We start from the raw sequence: 20,277 nt of genomic DNA, 5'->3' as shown, positions 1-20,277 counted from the left end.
TCCTGCACTTTCGGCCTCACAATCCCAATTTCACTGCAGATTAAATAATGATCAGTGTCATCAAAGAATCGTCTGAATACACGTGTGTCCCTCACAGCCTTCCTGAATTCCTGGTCTGTTATTATATAGTCAATGACAGTTCTGGTTCCCCTGCCTTCCCAAGTATACCGGTGAATGTTCTTATGTTTACCGGTATACTTGGGAAGGCAGGGGAACCAGATCTGTCATTGACTATATAATAACAGATCAGGAATTCAGGAAGGCAGTGAGGGACACACGTGTAAAATCGTAGACAGTAATTATGGTCACTGTAGAATATTAAATAATAGGCTATAATTATAGTAAATAAATAAATGAACAATACATATTTTAAAAATTAACATCGCTTAAAATGGTGGCAAAGAGTGCAAACAAAAATTATTCTGAAATATGTACATAGTAAAGTTCACCTAAATGAGAACGGAAGTCTCAACTAGTTGTCTCCAGTTGCCATTGCACATGAATAGTGAAATCAGAAACTGGAGGAACTACATGTCACATTTTTATGAATTTCATAATGGGAAAGCCAGCCGGTGTGGCGGTGCGGTTCTAGGCGCTTCAGTTTGGAACCGCGTGACCGATACGGTCGCAGGTTCGAATCCTGCCTCGAGCATGGATGTGTGTGATGACCTTAGGCTGGTTAGGTTTAAGTAGTTCTATGTTCTTGGGGACTGATGACCTCAGAAGTTAAGTCCCATAGTGCTCAGAGCCAACCATAATGGGAAGTAGCACTTTCACCTGCTTTAAGATAGACTGAAGATTCTTTGCCACCAGTCCAGAAAGTTTTTTCGTTTCGGCTTCGAGAGTAGAGTGCATTTCACATGAATTATCAAACTGTGTGGCAGACTGGGAGTGACTTCTTAATGCGGAAGTCTTCGGCCGCCATTGCTGGTGATTTTTATTCAAAATTCAAGCAGTGTCGGGATTCAAACCCGGAACCCACGACGTTTTGATGGCTAGTCGAAGACGCAACCCATAAACCAGTGTAACCTTACGATAATAAATAGTAAACATGTTTACATTCTAGTGCATTAAAATACAAACTATGTTAACGTCCCAATAATATACATAGCAGAAGACGTGAGAGTATGAGTGCCGATGTCTACACTACAGAGTGAAGGAATTCTGCTGCACTGGAAGCAAAACAATCATTCGCCAAAAAATTAAGGAGGACATAAGAAACAAACTGACAAGACAAAGAGAGCATTGACCACTAAATAAGTCTACTGCCGGGTGGTTTTAATTAAAGTGCAACTACTCGCGAAGGTCCATTGTGGACTGTAATTATCGTATGCCAGTGGAACTTGGTAAATATTTTAATGAATTAATGCGGAACCAATGTACGCTGGAAAAGAAAAGAAAATCAATTCAAATTTCGGCCACCAGGTGCAAATGTGGTGCTGTGAATGGAAGAAAGACGTAGAGAAATGTTCCCAAGTGTAATGGACTAGAAACGGGAAGCGGGCAGAAAAAGTCAAATAAATGCCAAATTCATAACGTGGATTTTATTACTAAGTGCCGCTTACACAATTTGTTCAGTGTGAGCACTGGAGACGTCGATCAGATGCTGAATCCATAAAATGACGTGATCAAGAGTTGCTCGCTGCACTCAGGTGCAATCTGAGCAACATGTCCCTGTATTCTGGCCTTCAGGTCAGATAGCCGCCGAACGTCTCCCTGATAATCACGATCTTTCAGATAACCCCAGAGCCAAAAGTCACATGGATTTAGATCAGGTTTTTTTGCAGGCCATCCACCTGGAAAACCCCTCGAGGTAACATGTTCGTGGGGGGTTACATTAAGTAGGTCTTTCACAGGGCGAGCGACTAGAGATGCTGCCCCATCTTGAATGAAAACAGTGGTTTCCACACAAATGGCGCTCTTTCAAAGCAGGAATCCCATGCTGTACGAGCGAGGTGGCGCAGTGGCTAGACACTGGACTCGCATTCGGGAGGACGACGGTTCAATCCGGCGTCCGGCCATCCTGATTTAGGTTTTCCGTGATTTCCCTATATCATTCCAGGCAAATGCCGGGATGGTTCCTCTGAAAGGGCACGGCCGACTTCCTTCCCTAATCCGATGAGACCGATGACTACGCTGTCTGGTCTCCTTCCCCAAACAATCAGCCAACCAGCCATGCTGTACAAGAAAGTGTCAATAACGTGCAGACGTAACGGTACATCTGACGGGCAATCTGAGGGTATTCTCTTTGAAGGAAAACGGACCGAAGGTATAGGTGCATCTGAATCTACAGAACACAGTCACATATGGCGAGTGCAGTGGCCCTTCGTGTACAACAGGCGGTTTAACAGTACCCGAAATTCGGCAGTTCTAGGTATTCACTGCACCTTGCAGTGTAGACTCCATAGAAGATTGTCCGGCCACGTATCATCAACTTCGATCCGTGCCACAAACCGAAGAGTAAGTTCAAAAAGTTACAGCGCATCACGAGGTTTCAATTGCTACACCGTCTGGATCTTGTGTAGAGTACATCGCAAAACTTTTCAGTTTTATTGACTACGGTACAGACAATTCTCGAGACTCTCCACGAGCACTAGCACTGCACGGGCCACGATCTGCATGGTCGGTAACAGCAAAAGCAACCTCGTCAATTACTGCCATCGGAATAGGACGCTTTCACTTCCACGTGCCACACCAAACTCACCCATGTTCTTGAATTTCATTATCATCTCCTTTAAACATTTAATGACGTCGGTGCTCTCCTCAGACCTTTCAGTTGGAGATACTCTATTAATGCAGCCTCGTAATTGCTGCCGTTCACATAAAACAGTTCCACTAACAGCGCATGGTCTCTCTTTACTCACGTTATGGCTTGTCAAATAATAGCCTGGATGTCATACCGACATACAGAATTGTACAGCGACAGATTTGCATCTGGTGCCCGAACTTGGAACTGTCTCTTTTTCATCGTTAATCTGATCTGCATGATCTGCATTGGCGCATTAGTATATATGTCAAGATTCGCTGCCATACGATAATTCAGTCCACACTGAGCCTCTGTGAGTAGTAGCATTTTAGTAATAACTACCTAGTAACAGACTTATTTAATAGTGAATGCTCTCTTATCCTTTTCAGTTTGCCTCTTAAGCCCCCCCTTAATTTCGTGGGGAAGCATTGTTTTGCCTCCAGTGTAGCAGAATTCCTTCCCTTTATAGTGTGGACCCCCTCCCAGCTTAACGCAATCACAGATAATGTAAAAAATTTTTATGTATTGTATTTCAGTATGTTATTGTGACCTTACCATATTTTCTGTCTTAACGTGCAAGCATTTTAACATGTTTAGTTTTTATTATCATAAGGTGACACTGGTACATGGGTAGCGTTTTTGGCTAGAAATCAGAAAGTTCTGGGTCCCAGATTCGAACGCTGCCGCTGCTTGAATTTTGAATTAAAATCACCAGAAATTGTGGCTAAAGACTTCCGTCATATGAAGTCACCCTCAGTATGCCAAAGGCCTTGTCAAAGAGGGCGGAGGAGAGGACAGAGGTCCACGACACTCTCTTCCCGTAAAGGAGCAAGGATCAGCCATGGTGAAGAGCCTGAGGGTACAGAAGGAAACGGAAACCACTGCATTAAAGACACTTAACATGTATCCACAGAACATATGGCCTTAGCTGAAAAAATGTCAAGGTTATCTCTGTATTGGTAAAAGATATCGGACTAGTTCCCCATTCACATCTCCGGGAAAGGGCTGCCAACTGGGAGGTGAGCATGAGAAAAAGATTTAATAACCAACGAAAGGATAACTTTCTGCGAGTCGGGGAGTGGAACCTCGGAAGTTTGAACGTGGTAGGTAAGCTAGCAAATCTGAAAATGGAAATGCTAAAGCTCAGTCTAGATACAGTGGGGCCCGGCGGAGTAAAATGGAAAGAGGACAAGTATTTTTGGTCAGATGTATAATGGGTAATATAAACAACAGCATAAAATGATATAACAAGAGTACAAATCGTTATGAATAGGAAGATAGGACAGAGAGTGAGTTACTGTGAACAGTTCAGTGATATGACGTTGTTCTCACCAGAATCGACAGCAAACCAAGAGTGACTACGATACTTCAGGTATACATGCAGAAATCGCAAGTAGAAACTGAAGAGCCAGAGAAAGTATGAGCATATTCAACGGGTAATTCAGTACGTAAAAGAAGATAAAAATGTAATTGCGATGTGGGAGTGGAATATGACTGTAGGGGTAAGAATGGAAGAAAGGCTTACAGGAGAATATCGGCTTAGTACCAGGAACGAGAGAGAATAAAGATTAATTGACTTCTGAAATAAATTTCAGCCAATAATAGCGAATACTCTGTCCAAGAATCATATTAGGAGAAGGTATACTTGGAAAAGAACGGGAGATACAGGAAGATATCATTTAGGTTATATCATGGTCAAGCAGAGATTCTGAAAATAGGTATTGTATTTTAAAGTGTACGCAGAAGCAGATACAGACTCAGATCAAAATTTATTAGTGATGTAGACTGAAGTGTAAGAGAGTAGCTAGGAAGAATCATTGCGCAAAAAAAGTGAGATAGGGAAGTACTAAGGAACGAGAAGATACGCTGGGCGTCCTCTGAGGCTGTAGATACTGCGATAAGGAATAGCTCAGTAGGCAGTTCACTTGAAGGGGGAATGGATATCTCTGGAAAGGGAAATCACAGATACTGGAAAACTAAGCATACTTACAAAGAATGTAATTCCGAAGAAATCATGGGTAACACAAGAAATGCTTCACTTGACCGATGGAAGAAGAAAGTACAAAAACGCTTAGGGAAATTCAGGAAAACAGAAATACAAGTCGTTGAGAAATGAAATAAATAGGAAATGCAGGGAAGTTAAGGAGGAATGGCTGGAAGAAAAATTTGAAGAAATCAAAAAAGAAATGATTGGCGGAAGGACTGATTTAGCATACAGCAACCTTCGGTGAAATTAAAAACAAGGATAGTTACATTAAGAGTGCAAAGAGAATACCACCGTTAAATGCAGAGGAGACAGCGGATAGATGGAGAGTGTACCCTGAAGGCAGACTTGTCTGATGTGATGGAAGAAGAAACAGGGCCGATAGGCAAGAGTTAGGGGATCCAGTACTAGAATCAGAATTTAAAAGAGCTTTGCAAGATTGAAGATCAAAGGAAGTAGGAGGGATAAATAATATTCCATCATAATTTTGAAAATCGTTGGGTGAATTGGAAACAAAACGATTATTCATGTTGGTGCGTAGAATATACGAGTATGGCAGTATACCGTCTGACTACCAAAAAAAATACCAGCCACGTAATTCCCAAGAAAGCAAGTGCTACCAAGAGCAAGAATTACAGCACAATCAGCGTAACAGCACATGCACCCAAGTTGCTAGCAAAAATAATATACAGAATGGAAAATAATATCGAGGATGTGCTGGAGGACGATCAGTTTGACTTTAGAAAACGTATAGTCACCAGACACACAGTTCTGACTTTGCAGTTGATGATACAAGCAATTCTAATTAAAAATCAAGACACGTACATATCATTTGTCGACCTGGATAAGCGTTCGACAATGTAAAATGGCGCAAGATGTTCGAAATCCTGAGAAAAATAGGGGTAAGCAGTAAAGAGGGATTAATAATAGTGGACGACCACGAACGAAGTGTGCGGATTAAGAAGGGTGTAAGAAATGGATGTAATATTACGCCCCTACTGTTCAATCTGTACATAGAAGAAACAGTAATAGAAATAAAGGTTCAGCAGTGGAATTAAAATTCAAGGTGAAAGGATATCAATGATAAGATTCGCTGATGACACTGTTATTCTGAGTGAAAGTGAAGAAGATTTGCATGATCTGCTAAATGGAATGGACAGTCTAATGAGTAGAAAGTATGGACTGAGAGTAAATCGAAGAAAGACGAAGGTAACGAGATGTAGTAGAAATGGGAACAGCGAGAAACTTAATATCAGGATCGATGGTCACGAAACAGATGAAGTTACGAAATTCTGCTACGTAGGCAGCAAAATAACCAGTGACGAACGGAGCAACGAGGACATCAAATGCAGACTAGCACTGGCAAAAAGGGCATTCCTGGCCAAGAGAAGTCTACTAGTATCGATAATAGGCCTTAATTTGACGAAATTTCTGAGAATGTATGTTTGAAGCACAGCAGCATATGGTATTGAACATGGACTGTGGGACAATGGAAGCGTTTGAGATGTGGTGCTATAGACGAATGTTGAAAATTAGGTGGATTGATAAGGTAAGGAGTGAAGAGGTTCTGTGCAGAATCGGAGAGGAAAGGAATATGTGGAGAACACTGACAAGGAGAAGGGACAGGATAATAGGACAACTGTTAAAACATCAGGGAATAACTTCCATTGTACTAGAGGGAGCTGTAGAGGTCAAAAACTAGAGGAAGACAGAGATAATTGATGTTTTGGGTTGCAATTGCTACTCTGAGATGAGGACGTTGGCACAGGATAGGTATTCGTGGCGAGTCGCTTAAAACCAGTCAGATAACCGATGACTCAAAACAAAAAAATACGGTATAGGAAAACCAAAGGCATTAAAAACAACTTCCTGTCGTATCGGAATGGACAAATACCGGTCCGGTATTGTTTTCGAGCGAATCTTATACCATTCTTCCTGCAAAATACTGGTAAGTTCAGGTAACGACAGTGGAGGTGAATAGCGATTATGCACCCTACTCTCTAGGATAGAGCTCAATACTCTTGACATTTATTGACGATTGTGGCCAGGGAAGATGTGACAATTCATCCTCGTGCTCAAAAAAGCAATCCTGGAGGAAGCGAGTCGTCTTGGAACACTGCATGACCACTGGGGATCCAACGTTGCACCATGAGGTCGACCTGTTCAGCCAAATTGGTCGCATAACCCTTGGCAACAAAGTGACCCTGCAGAATAACCATGGCGCCCATGGAATATCACGAAATGGCTGCCCAAATCATCACTGAACACCCACCAAGTTTCACTCCTTCGATGGTAACTCAGTCAGAAGTTGGAAAGAGTATGCAGCAAGAGTGATTCGACCAAGTCATATTCCGTATTTTATGGTTTCAGCACAACATTTTCCTGTTACGGGCATTTGCATCGCTGATGTGTGGTTTTGGAACTCCAACTCGCTCTGCAATTTCCTACTTATTAAGCCCCCTTCGTGTCGTGTTGGTGCTGTTGGGGTTCACAAGTGACTGAAATCTGTAGTGACTATCCGCGAAATGTCTTAGCGGATGAAGTTTCCCAGATTTCCCCGTTATCGGTATAAATCTTCGATATGATGCCTCTTGGCCGGCTGGGGTGGCTACAATCTGGAACCGCGCGACCGCTACGGGCGCAGGTTCGAATCCTGCCTCTGGCATGTATGTGTGTGATGTCCTTAGGTTAGTTAGGGTTAAGTAGTTCTACGTTCTAGGAGACTGGTGACCTCAGAAGTTACGTCCCATAGTGCTCAGAGCCATTTAAACCATTTTTTGATGCCTCTTGAAACACCAAACACTCTTGTTACGTTGGTTGTGGACACACCCACCATACCAGCATCAATTATTAGCCCACGTTCGAATTTACTTGGCTCCGACATGATACAATCGCAACCACACTGTTCAGACCACAGCTAGCTCTTGCAATGTATTTCGAACAATTGCACATGTGTCGTTCGGGGTCAGATACAACAGCGCAACGTGCAAGCTTGATGAAGCATTCGTGATGAGACATTCACTTCGCGTAGAGTTTCCATATTTTTGTCCAACTCCCTAATCTGTCACATTTTGATCACTGTTATACTATTAAAATCCTGCACTGAACAAAACGACGAATTTTTAGCTGTGTATCATCATCATACGCACCTTATTTTTATTTCTACGATCCGTTCAAGAGCAATGAACAAGACTACGCACACTTTCATAAAGTATGTGAAATTGTCCCTAGGTAGTAGTTTTCTTTGCATGGGAGAGATTTTTCTGAGATAAAAGGTAGACAGTTGTTTCGAACACAGTAACACAAATTTAAATATCTATCAAAACCGCATACAAATGATGTGATTGTCGTCAGTGAAAGATACCGAGACAAAATACTGGATATTACTGGCTTCTCATCACGTATTAGTATTCGAGGTATATACTGCTTCCTATACAGCTGCCTAAATGTTTCCTGTTAGTAAAAGGTAATTGGATATTTGAGGCAAGATATAAAACTATGAAATTTTGCTTTGAAGAGCTCACTATTGGGATAAATTATGGTTTCACAGAGCCTGCTAAAGTGCATCTGTTGGATACTACCCTTTTCGTTGGTTTTGCTTGTTTTAAAAACCTTTGCTAATGCAAGTTGCGGTGTTCTGTTTATTTCCTGCAAGCTGCGTTTCGAGAAATAATTCCCATTATCATCTGCGATTTTCATTTGTTGTTAGTTTTTCACGCGCAATGTTTGCGATGTGTGATCTCGTAAATTTTTCTGGTGCCTTTAATGATTGCCTGGTGTCCTTTTACGCAGAAACTCAGAAATACTGTACATCGGCTACACAGCTGACAGTCCCAGTGGACTGAATTTTTGCATTAGAGGACAAGGCGAAGTGCTAAAAGCACCGAAATAATGCATACAGATCGCGAAAAACCATGTTTAAAAACGCGCTTGATAAGGGGAATTACATCACGAAACGCGTCCTACAGAAAATCGGTGAAGCAATATCGTGACTAGTATTAGCGTATGTTATTTTATAATAAGCAAAACCATTGTTTCTACAGTCGCAGGATTCCGTCAGCAATTTATAAATGATAAAAATAAAATCTGCCGTTTTTATTTCGCAGGCGATGCAGCGCTGTTACGATCGAGTTCTGCGGTTTCAGAGACGAGTAATACAACCTTACGACGACCGAGGACAGATACGAAGGCCGTGCCTCGTTATTAATTCCTCTTAGTGGAGATGTAGCGCGTCGCTCTACCGTTGTAACACACCGTGAAGTAACGAGAACAATAGCTTTGCGACGTGGGCGACAGAATCTGCGTGCTTCCGAGGTCGTAGCTATTGCCTAGCGCACACCAGCAAGCCCTTGTCAGCGCTAGTGCATAGTAGTATCCCGGACTTCTGCTGTGTTCGGGTTTGCAATGGTTTTGTCATGCATATCAAAGGTGAAGGACACTTCTAGCATTTGTCGTCATGCCCGTGTCGTAGTTAACGACTCATGATTATTATTTGTGTTACCCTCTGTTTACAATGATGAAAAATGTGAGGTATAATGTATTCTAAATATAGCAGCAGGGCGTAAGAAGATTCGCAACACAATTCGTGGAAGCAACGGTTAACTAAAGCATTGTCAGTGAGAGGTGAGACATTTAGACCCAGCAAATTCTGCTGATGCGACTATCTTCATGATAAATGCTTGGCTCGGAGATACTGGACCCATACATTAAGGTCTATCATTACAGAATGCGTGGCTGTCAGAGGAGGGAATGAGAGTCCTTATTGTTTCTATGTCACTGTGTGTGAGGTCGTTAATCTACAAGGTGTACAACTTTGCTTCTGCCGTTTTATCCCCAACATTTGAGGCTTTACCGAAACAAATTGGTTATACATGTATCATTCAAAGTATTTTCCATCGCTGGCTACTATTTTCTCCCATCTTTCGTGCTGTGTAAGAATCCCGAGTCGAAAAAATGGTTCATCTTTTGAAGCGATTCACGAATCGATCCAATTTGTGACTTCTTCATGAGATCGGAAGTGTTGGCCAGCCAGGCCATGCGCCATTGATCTAAACAGGTGATAGAGGGAGCAATGTCGGGAGAATAGGGCGGGTGGGGTAGGACTTCCCATTTTAACATTTCCAAGTACGTTTTTACACCTCTCTTGCAACGTGGGGTCGAGCGGGGTCGGGCTGCAAATTCACTTTATCGTGAGTCTCGCTGTATTACGGCCGTTTGCCTTTTAATGCTCTGCTCAAACGCACTAATTGCGTTCGATAACGAGCACCTTTGATTGTTTCACTTGGTTTTAACACCTCATTGTACACGACGCCTAGCTGGTCCCACGAAATGCAGAGCATGATCTTGGAGTCGTGAATATTCGGTTTGGCCGCTTTGCCATGTTCAGTGACGATCTTCGCGTCATCCCGGTCCCTCGAATCCCATGAGTGTGCAGATTTCTTGAATGTTATATGTATAGTTGCGTGCTGTATACTGAAACTGTTTGTAACAATCTGAAAACTGTTTGATTTCTAAATTACGCTTACAGGTTCACATCTAGAACCGAAATTTAGAAATTGTTTACTGCCAGGTCTCCGTAGACATTCTGCAAGCTCCTACTAATATCTGTGATGCTCCGGCCTTCCGGCAAAAGAAAAAAGTGTTCAAATGGCTCTAAGCACTATGAGACTTAACATCTGAGGCCATCAGTCCCCTAGACTTTGAACTACTTAAACCTAAATAACCTAAGGACATCACACACATCCATGTCAGAGGCAGGATTCGAACCTGCGACAGTAGCAGCAGCGCAATTCCGGACTAAAGCGCCTAGAACCGATCGGTCACAGTGGCCGACTTTCCGGCAAAAGAAAATCAATGATAGCATATATATATATATATATATATATATATATATATATATATATATATATATATATATATATATACATATATATATGTATATATATATACACTCCTGGAAATTGAAATAAGAACACCGTGAATTCATTGTCCCAGGAAGGGGAAACTTTATTGACACATTCCTGGGGTCAGATACATCACATGATCACACTGACAGAACCACAGGCACATAGACACAGGCAACAGAGCATGCACAATGTCGGCACTAGTACAGTGTATATCCACCTTTCGCAGCAATGCAGGCTGCTATTCTCCCATGGAGACGATCGTAGAGATGCTGGATGTAGTCCTGTGGAACGGCTTGCCATGCCATTTCCACCTGGCGCCTCAGTTGGACCAGCGTTCGTGCTGGACGTGCAGACCGCGTGAGACGACGCTTCATCCAGTCCCAAACATGGTCAATGGGGGACAGATCCGGAGATCTTGCTGGCCAGGGTAGTTGACTTACACCTTCTAGAGCACGTTGGGTGGCACGGGATACATGCGGACGTGGATGTACCGTGCACTATTCAGTGTCCCCTCGACGATCACCAGTGGTGTACGGCCAGTGTAGGAGGTCGCTACCCACACCATGATGCCGGGTGTTGGCCCTGTGTGCCTCGGTCGTATGCAGTCCTGATTGTGGCGCTCACCTGCACGGCGCCAAACACGCATACGACCATCATTGGCACCAAGGCAGAAGCGACTCTCATCGCTGAAGACGACACGTCTCCATTCGTCCCTCCATTCACGCCTGTCGCGACACCACTGGAGGCGGGCTGCACGATGTTGGGGCGTGAGCGGAAGACGGCCTAACGGTGTGCGGGACCGTAGCCCAGCTTCATGGAGACGGTTGCGAATGGTCCTCGCCGATACCCCAGGAGCAACAGTGTCCCTAACTTGCTGGGAAGTGGCGGTGCGGTCCCCTACGGCACTGCGTAGGATCCTACGGTCTTGGCGTGCATCCGTGCGTCGCTGCGGTCCGGTCCCAGGTCGACGGGCACGTGCACCTTCCGCCGACCACTGGCGACAACATCGATGTACTGTGGAGACCTCACGCCCCACGTGTTGAGCAATTCGGCGGTACGTCCACCCGGCCTCCCGCATGCCCACTATACGCCCTCGCTCAAAGTCCGTCAACTGCACATACGGTTCACGTCCACGCTGTCGCGGCATGCTACCAGTGTTAAAGACTGCGATGGAGCTCCGTATGCCACGGCAAACTGGCTGACACTGACGGCGGCGGTGCACAAATGCTGCGCAGCTAGCGCCATTCGACGGCCAACACCGCGGTTCCTGGTGTGTCCGCTGTGCCGTGCGTGTGATCATTGCTTGTACAGCCCTTTCGCAGTGTCCGGAGCAAGTATGGTGGGTCTGACACACCGGTGTCAATGTGTTCTTTTTTCCATTTCCAGGAGTGTATTTGCAAGGGAAGTCACCTGGATTAGCTATCAGGCAATTGTGTGAACTTAGTTGTTGGCGGTACAACGTTTCATGGTTAGAAGTCGATATCCTGCAGTGTTTTGCTGAAGATAATATTGTCAGTTATGAATCAAGGTACATGAAATATCACGGAATGGGACATGGGGGCTGCCACAATCATTCCTCATTCGAACTGAATGAATTCTGTCCTTAACCCATTCTCTTACTTTTACCGACGGTTGAGTACTGGAATGGCAAGCTCTCAGTACAGGCCAGACGAATACCGGTTAAAAAAGATATTTCTACTTGCCCCGTGACACGTGTACGTGCTGAGTATTTCACTAGCTTACCTGCCGTGGTCACCAGTCGTGTAGATGACAAGTGTCACCGTGGGCTAGCTCAGACTGTTACAGTACGAAAGGCTTGTCAACAGCTCGTTATTGATAACAGCAGTTTGTCTCGGCGATAGTGGGTTTCCTTGATGAATCCAGCCGCTTTCGAAAGTCACTTGACACAGAACCATGTGAAAGTTGTTTGTGAATGCAAAAATGGAGTGTCCATATCTCTGATCCCGATGATTCACTCACTATGAAATGTGCTTCTTTTTCGTACCCTTTCATACACTTATCAGCAGTTACTCAGTACTACGACCAGACGAAGTGTTCAACACGCTTAATATTTTTACTTCAGGTTCAATTATCTCCCCTAACCCCTACTTTATCGTTTCATTCGCGAGTGGTACATAGGAAGGGTTACTGATGGTAAGTCTACGTATGAGATGTAATTTCTCTGGTAAAAAAAAAAATGGTTCAAATGGCTCTGAGCACTATGGGACTTAACATCCATGGTCATCAATCCCCTATAACTTAGAACTACTTAAGCCTAACCAACCAAATGACATCACACACATCCATGCCCGAGGCAGGATTCGAACCTGCGACCGCAACGGTAACGCGGTTCCAGACTGAAGCGCCTAGAACCGCACGGCAGCACCGGCCGGCGGTAGATCTCCTCCCCTGTTTATAAAGTTACCTACTTTCAGAGTAAACTGACAGATGTTGCAAAAGACGTTGATTCTTTAGAAGTTTTTCTACATTTTCCCGCAGCCATCTTGTGCTGCAAACTTCGTATACACAACAAAATCGTCCGCGAACAGCCACAAGGAGTTTTGGCGTATCCACAAGGTCATTTATTTACACTGATTGGCAAAACTTAATGACGCGATGTAACCTATTAACTACTCAGTGGAAATAAATGAAAGCGAGGGCGGATGTTGCCAGAGGTCTCCCATTCGTGCAGAGAAAGCTGGATGGCACGTGGCGTGAGATCAAAAAACAAAATTCAAATATGTGCGAATTCCTAAGGGACCTAACTGCCGGGGTCATTTGCCTCTAGTCTTACACACTACTTAAACTAACTTACGCTAAGGACAACACACACATCCATGCCCGATGGAGTACTCGATCCTCCGGCCGGAAGGGTCGCGCAATCCGTGACATGGCGCCTCTAACCACACAGCCATTCCGTTCGTTGCGTGAGATCACATGGACCTTTGGGACTAGCCCCGCAACCCGAGGTAGCTGAAGGAACGGGAAAAGACAGTGTGTCATTCAGCGATCACCTGCGGATTACGGTACACTGTAGTGGCATTCTTCATTACAACATGGCCCGAAGGCTGCATTTGGGTAACTTGTAACACCCCAAATATGGAACCCCTGATGAAAGCCATTTCGTAGTAAAAGAAATAGCGAAATTAGTTATCCTGACATTGATGGGAGCTACTGACAACAAAATTTGCACTATTGCAAGTTTGACTAACAGGAATACTATGTAACCAATAACGTTTATTATAAAGAAAGGACAAAATGAAAGACCATCAGATGATACGAAGGCTGAAACTTTAAATAAATAATTCAGAATATATTCTTTACGAAGGTTAAAGCCCAGATCGTAAATAGATCTGAGATAACATTTATCCAAGAAGAGAGTTGTAGCCGCATCGAGCTGTAAGTTCGCTGCGATTACAATGTAATGGAGGTATTAATTCAGTCTCTCTTGTAGACGTCGCAATAGTAGTAAGCCTATTCAACGCTACTAGATTGTTTCAAACCGCTCTGAAGTTTTAAAAGTTTTCCAGTATCGACTTGTGCTAGTCATAATTTCGAACTGAAGTAAAATAACATTTACGGTTTAGCCAGACAACGGAGCAGTTATTACATGTGGAAGAAACGTAAATCGTGTGATACGTGATTAATGCTGGGACTTAGCCTTCGTGATCTGTGGTTGTCACGAATATCAAAGGACACAGCAATATACCAACCGCCGACATAAACTCTATTATCAGCCTTGAGTAGGAAACAGCTACATGCGATGACGAAGAACTTACAGTTACGCCGTGTTGTCGGAAGCTGGAGTCAATGTCAGAATCGCTGACGAAAATAGATTCAAAACGCTGAACAACAGATCAGTGCGCTTTCAGTGCAGCTTTAAATAATTACGAAGTTCAATAAACTCCAATATAACCTTAGTGCTTCGTGTCGGCTACGTCATTTAAAGGAAATTTGCTATGTAATTGTGAAATTAACTATTTCTTGAGAGAAAGCAGAAGCTGAAGGCGATTTAGTGATTTTATTAACAGTGAACAGCAAGTTTACACCGAAATACGACGCTTCCTGTACGTTGTCAGAAGAGTAGTTTATCTCTGGAATTACGTCATATTAGCAGTTGAATTAACACCGTAGCGACGCCTTGACGACGCTACTTTAATTAATAAATCAACATCTTCGCAAAAGTATGATGGACTTTATAATTCAAGATATCCAATTATCTGCGTTTGAACACTCATCCGCCAACCGGGCATAAGAACTAGAGTTATCAAGTATCCGTAAACTTATCAGTCTGTCGCGAACATGCGAAGCATATTTGGTTAATAGTTTCAGATCAAGGGTGCCGAGTGGTGCAGTCGCTGTGGGTTCGAAGTAAAGAAGACCGACAGACTTCCAATATCAGTGCTTTAATTTTAACATGGGCTGCTTACACATTCCGGGGTGCTGCTCCATCGATACGCTGATATCAATCTAAAGGAGATAGTGTCTGAAACGAATCAACCAAGCGAGGAGTTTGTTTTTAACAGTTACAGATCGGAGTCGTCGCAATCGATGGACGCTGTTCCATGTCAACCAGACTGGGACAACCATCACCATCAAGCCGACACAAATAAAACGCCACAAACTTCACACGGGGAAGAATAATCGGGAAACTGGAAGGAGGGCGACGTATTAGGAGTGTAGCCCAGGAGTTTGTTATTGCTCACATCACTGTTTCACGTTCATGGGGAGTTTTCCGAACCACAGGCAGTCTTGCCCATAGGAGAGAAGGTGGTCGAACGCGGTCAACTACAGCAGCAGATGACCTCCAAATCTCTGTACCCAATACAGCGATCCACGCTAGTGTGTAGTGTCACACTACTACTTCCCCATTGCAGCTTTTCATTATGCATTCGGCCCAGACTACATTGTTATGGAAGACAGTGCGCGACTCTTACGAACAGCGCAGATGGTGGAGCCCTTGGAATGAGAGGATGTTTGGCAAATGGAAGATTTTGCCCGATCCTCCGACTTAAATCCCATCGAGCGCATGTGGAATACGTTGGGGACGTGTAGCGCAGGATGGCCACTTCCACCAAAGACCACCCAGCAGTTGTCATTTAAGCTCGTGGAGGATCGGAACGGCCTAGCGCAAGAACTCTTTATCAACCTTGTGTCTAACATGGAAGTACATTGCATATCTTTCATTGTTGTCTGTAGTGAACACACATCCTATTAAGAACCATGTCCCGCCTTCTCTAATAGGCAGGGGCAATCATAAATTGCGGTGATTTCAGTGTACACTACTGGCCATTAAAATTGCTGCACCACGAAGATGACGTGCTACAGACGCGAAATCTAACCGACAGTAAGAAGATGCTGTGGTATGCAAATGATTAGCTTTTCAGAGCATTCACACAAGGTTGGCGCCGGTGGCCACACCTACAACGTGCTGACATGAGGAAAGTTTCCAACCGATTTCTCATCCACAGACAGCAGTTGACCGGCGTTGCCTGGTGAAACGTTGTTGTGATGCCTCGTGTAAGGAGGAGAAATGCGTACCATCACGTTTCCGACTTTGATAAAGGTCGGATTGTAGCCTATCGCGATTGCGGTTTATCGTATCGCGACATTGCTGCTCGCGTTGGTCGAGATCCAATTCTTAGCAGAATATGGAATCGGTGGGTTAAGGAGGGTAATACGGAACGCCTTGCTGGATCCCAACGCCTCGTATCACTAGCAGTTGAGATGACACGCATCTTATCCTCATGGCTGCAACGGATCGTGCAGCCACGTATCGATCCCCGGGTCAACAGATGTGGACGTTCGCAAGACAAGACCCATCTGCACGAACAGTTCGACGACGTTTGCAGCAGCAAGGACTATCAGCTCGGAGACCATGGCTGCGGTTGCCCTTGACGCTGCATCACAGGCAGGAGCACCTGCGATGGTGTACTCAACGACGAACCTGGGTGCACGAAGGGCAAAACGTCATTTTTTGGGATGAATCCAGGTTCTTGTTTGCAGCATCAAGATGGTCGCATCCGTGTTTGGCGACATCGCGGTGAACGCACGTTGGAAGCGTGTATTCGTCATCGCCATACGGGGCGTATCACCCGGCGGGATGGTATGGGGTGCCATTCGTTACACGTCTCGGTCACCTCTTGTTCGCACTGACGGCACTTTGAACAGTGGACGCTACATTTCAGATGTGTTACGACCCGTGGCTCTACCCTTCATTCGATCCCTGCGAAACCCTACATTTCAGCAGGATAATGCACGTCCGCATGCTGCAGATCTTGTACGGGCCTTTCTGTATACAGAAAATGTTCGGCTGCTACCCTGGCCAGCACGTTCTCCAGATCTCTCACCAATTGAAAACCTTTGGTCAATGGTGGGCGAGCAACTGGCTCGTCACAATACGCCAGTCCCTACTCGTGATGAACTGTGGTATCGTGTTGAACCTGCATGGGCAGCTGTACCTGTACACGCCATCCAAGCTCTCTTTGACTCAATGCCCAGGCGTATCAAGGCCTTTATTACGGTCAGAAGTGGTTGTTCGGGGTATTGATTTTTCAGGATCTATGCACTAAAATGGCGTGAAAATGTAATCACATGTCAGTTCTAGTATAATATATTTGTCCAATGAATACCCGTTTATCATCTGCATTTCTTCTTGGTGTAGCAATTTTAACGGCCAGTAGTGTAATTATTGCCTTTAAATGAAAGTATAATTACTGTTCGTCTCATTGCTTATTTCCTTCAGTTACTTTCTGTACAGCGCTGTACTGTAGTAGTTCATTCTATGTATATTGGAAATTTCTTTGAGCTATATTATTTGGCAGTGACATATCATGCGACAGTTACTTTCGACCGCAAGTTTTGCACGCCAATACATATACGGTAAACATTATCAGCACTATAAATCTCTGTTTCAGTACTATCAAAAGTACTTGTCAATTGTGGGTTTCATCCAGGTTAAGAACGACTTCATATTGTTAAAAATGTGTTTTGAGTGCACGACAGCGAGGTCAGATAACGCTCCGCCACAAGCCGTACGGTGACTTGCTTAGTTTAAATATGATGTTAGAAAAATGCAAGTATCGCTAACTATACCGACTCAATCTCGCAGACACATGCGAATTGTTGTATAGGTTCTACAAGGAAAAAATTGTGCAATTTATGCCCAGGGAATCGGAGCTGGTGTCATGCTTAGTAAAGGGATTGAGCGTTTTAAACGTTTTGTTCGACTGTAGTACTTAGTAACTACCGACAAGAGAACCATTACTAACGTTTATGAGACGAATGTGGATAACAGTAGCAGAGTGCCGAAACTTGTACTACAATTTTAAAAATATAAAAAAATCGTAAAACACAACACTCGTGCTTTACCAAATCTAAAACGTAGTACAAAGGAGAAGAGTGAAAAGAATTAAAATAGCATACCACATACCTGGGGTTGGCTGATCGCTGGAATAAAAACGACGAGTAAACCCCTCTGGACCGCATTAAAATCCCCAGCCTAATAGCTTACGCTGGATTCCAGAGAGTACACGGTATGTTAAAAGCTTTACCACACTCGTCATGAACCCACTCGTCATCCCACCTAAACATGCTTCTGCACTCATATTACAATATAAAATGAAATCCGTTAAGATGTGGTTCGTAATGAACTGCACACCACAGTCACCACGTATTAGGAAGTGGGTTCTTCTCGCAGGAATATGAAGCCATGTAATTCGTGGTAGCGCTCTAGTCAGAGGTTGGCAGGTTTACCTCATACTATCGGAGTGATCGGTCTGTATGATAATGAGCCGCAGCCCAATACTTGGTTACACCGACCGCCGTTTACTGTCCCTCGCTGGGTCACTGATTCAACAGCAGAATGACAGCCTGACGGATAATGGCACAGTATGTCACTTCACGCCCCTTGCAGACCTTTTTGGCTGTTAGGTAGTTTCCCCAAATTCCCGCTTGTCTTAATTAACAACAGAGTGACACGAGCTTTCCTTGCAGCTAAAAAGGAACAGGTTGTGCTGAATTGCCTGCATCAGTTTCTCTGCGAGGTAAATTTGTGGCAATGCATGTAGGACAGTCAAGGAATCGGAGTAGATGGGAAACTTTGTGCTCTGAAGGCACCTCATATGTTCCAGTACCCTCAGGATTGCATCGAGCTGTGCGATAAATACACTCCTGGAAATGGAAAAAAGAACACATTGACACCGGTGTGTCATACCCACCATACTTGCTCCGGACACTGCGAGAGGGCTGTACAAGCAATGATCACACGCACGGCACAGCGGACACACCAGGAACCGCGGTGTTGGCCGTCGAATGGCGCTAGCTGCGCAGCATTTGTGCACCGCCGCCGTCAGTGTCAGCCAGTTTGCCGTGGCATACGGAGCTCCATCGCAGTCTATAACACTGGTAACATGCCGCGACAGCGTGGACGTGAACCGTATGTGCAGTTGACGGACTTTGAGCGAGGGCGTATGGTGGGCATGCGGGAGGCCGGGTGGACGTACCGCCGAATTGCTCAACACGTGGGGCGTGAGGTCTCCACAGTACATCGATGTTGTCGCCAGTGGTCGGCGGAAGGTGCACGTGCCCGTCGACCTGGGACCGGACCGCAGCGACGCACGGATGCACGCCAAGACCGTAGGATCCTACGCAGTGCCGTAGGGGACCGCACCGCCACTTCCCAGCAAATTAGGGACACTGTTGCTCCTGGGGTATCGGCGAGGACCATTCGCAACCGTCTCCATGAAGCTGGGCTACGGTCCCGCACACCGTTAGGCCGTCTTCCGCTCACGCGCCAACATCGTGCAGCCCGCCTCCAGTGGTGTCGCGACAGGCGTGAATGGAGGGACGAATGGAGACGTGTCGTCTTCAGCGATGAGAGTCGCTTCTGCCTTAGTGCCAATGATGGTCGTATGCGTGTTTGGCGCCGTGCAGGTGAGCGCCACAATCAGGACTGCATACGACCGAGGCACACAGGGCCAGCACCCGGCATCATGGTGTGGGGAGCGATCTCCTACACTGGCCGTACACCACTGGTGATCGTCGAGGGGACACTGAATAGTGCACGGTACATCCAAACCGTCATCGAACCCATCGTTCTACCATTCCTAGACCGGCAAGGGAACTTGCTGTTCCAACAGGACAATGCACGTCCGCATGTATCCCGTGCCACCCAACGTGCTCTAGAAGGTGTAAGTCAACTATCCTGGCCAGCAAGATCTCCGGATCTGTCCCCCATTGAGCATGTTTGGGACTGGATGAAGCGTCGTCTCACGCGGTCTGCACGTCCAGCACGAACGCTGGTCCAACTGAGGCGCCAGGTGGAAATGGCATGGCAAGCCGTTCCACAGGACTACATCCAGCATCTCTACGATCGTCTCCATGGGAGAAATGCAGCCTGCATTGCTGCGAAAGGTGGATATACACTGTACTAGTGCCGACATTGTGCATGCTCTGTTGCCTGTGTCTATGTGCCTGTGGTTCTGTCAGTATGATCATGTGATGTATCTGACCCCTGGAATGTGTCAATAAAGTTTCCCCTTCCTGGGACAATGAATTCACGGTGTTCTTATTTCAATTTCCAGGAGTGTATATTGTGTTTACTGTAGAGACGACTCTGTAGGTGGACACTACTGTATAGC

Source organism: Schistocerca cancellata, chromosome 3 (genome assembly GCF_023864275.1).
Source record: "Schistocerca cancellata isolate TAMUIC-IGC-003103 chromosome 3, iqSchCanc2.1, whole genome shotgun sequence".
NCBI lineage: Eukaryota > Metazoa > Arthropoda > Insecta > Orthoptera > Acrididae > Schistocerca > Schistocerca cancellata.
Note: the sequence above shows the minus strand (reverse complement) of the source record.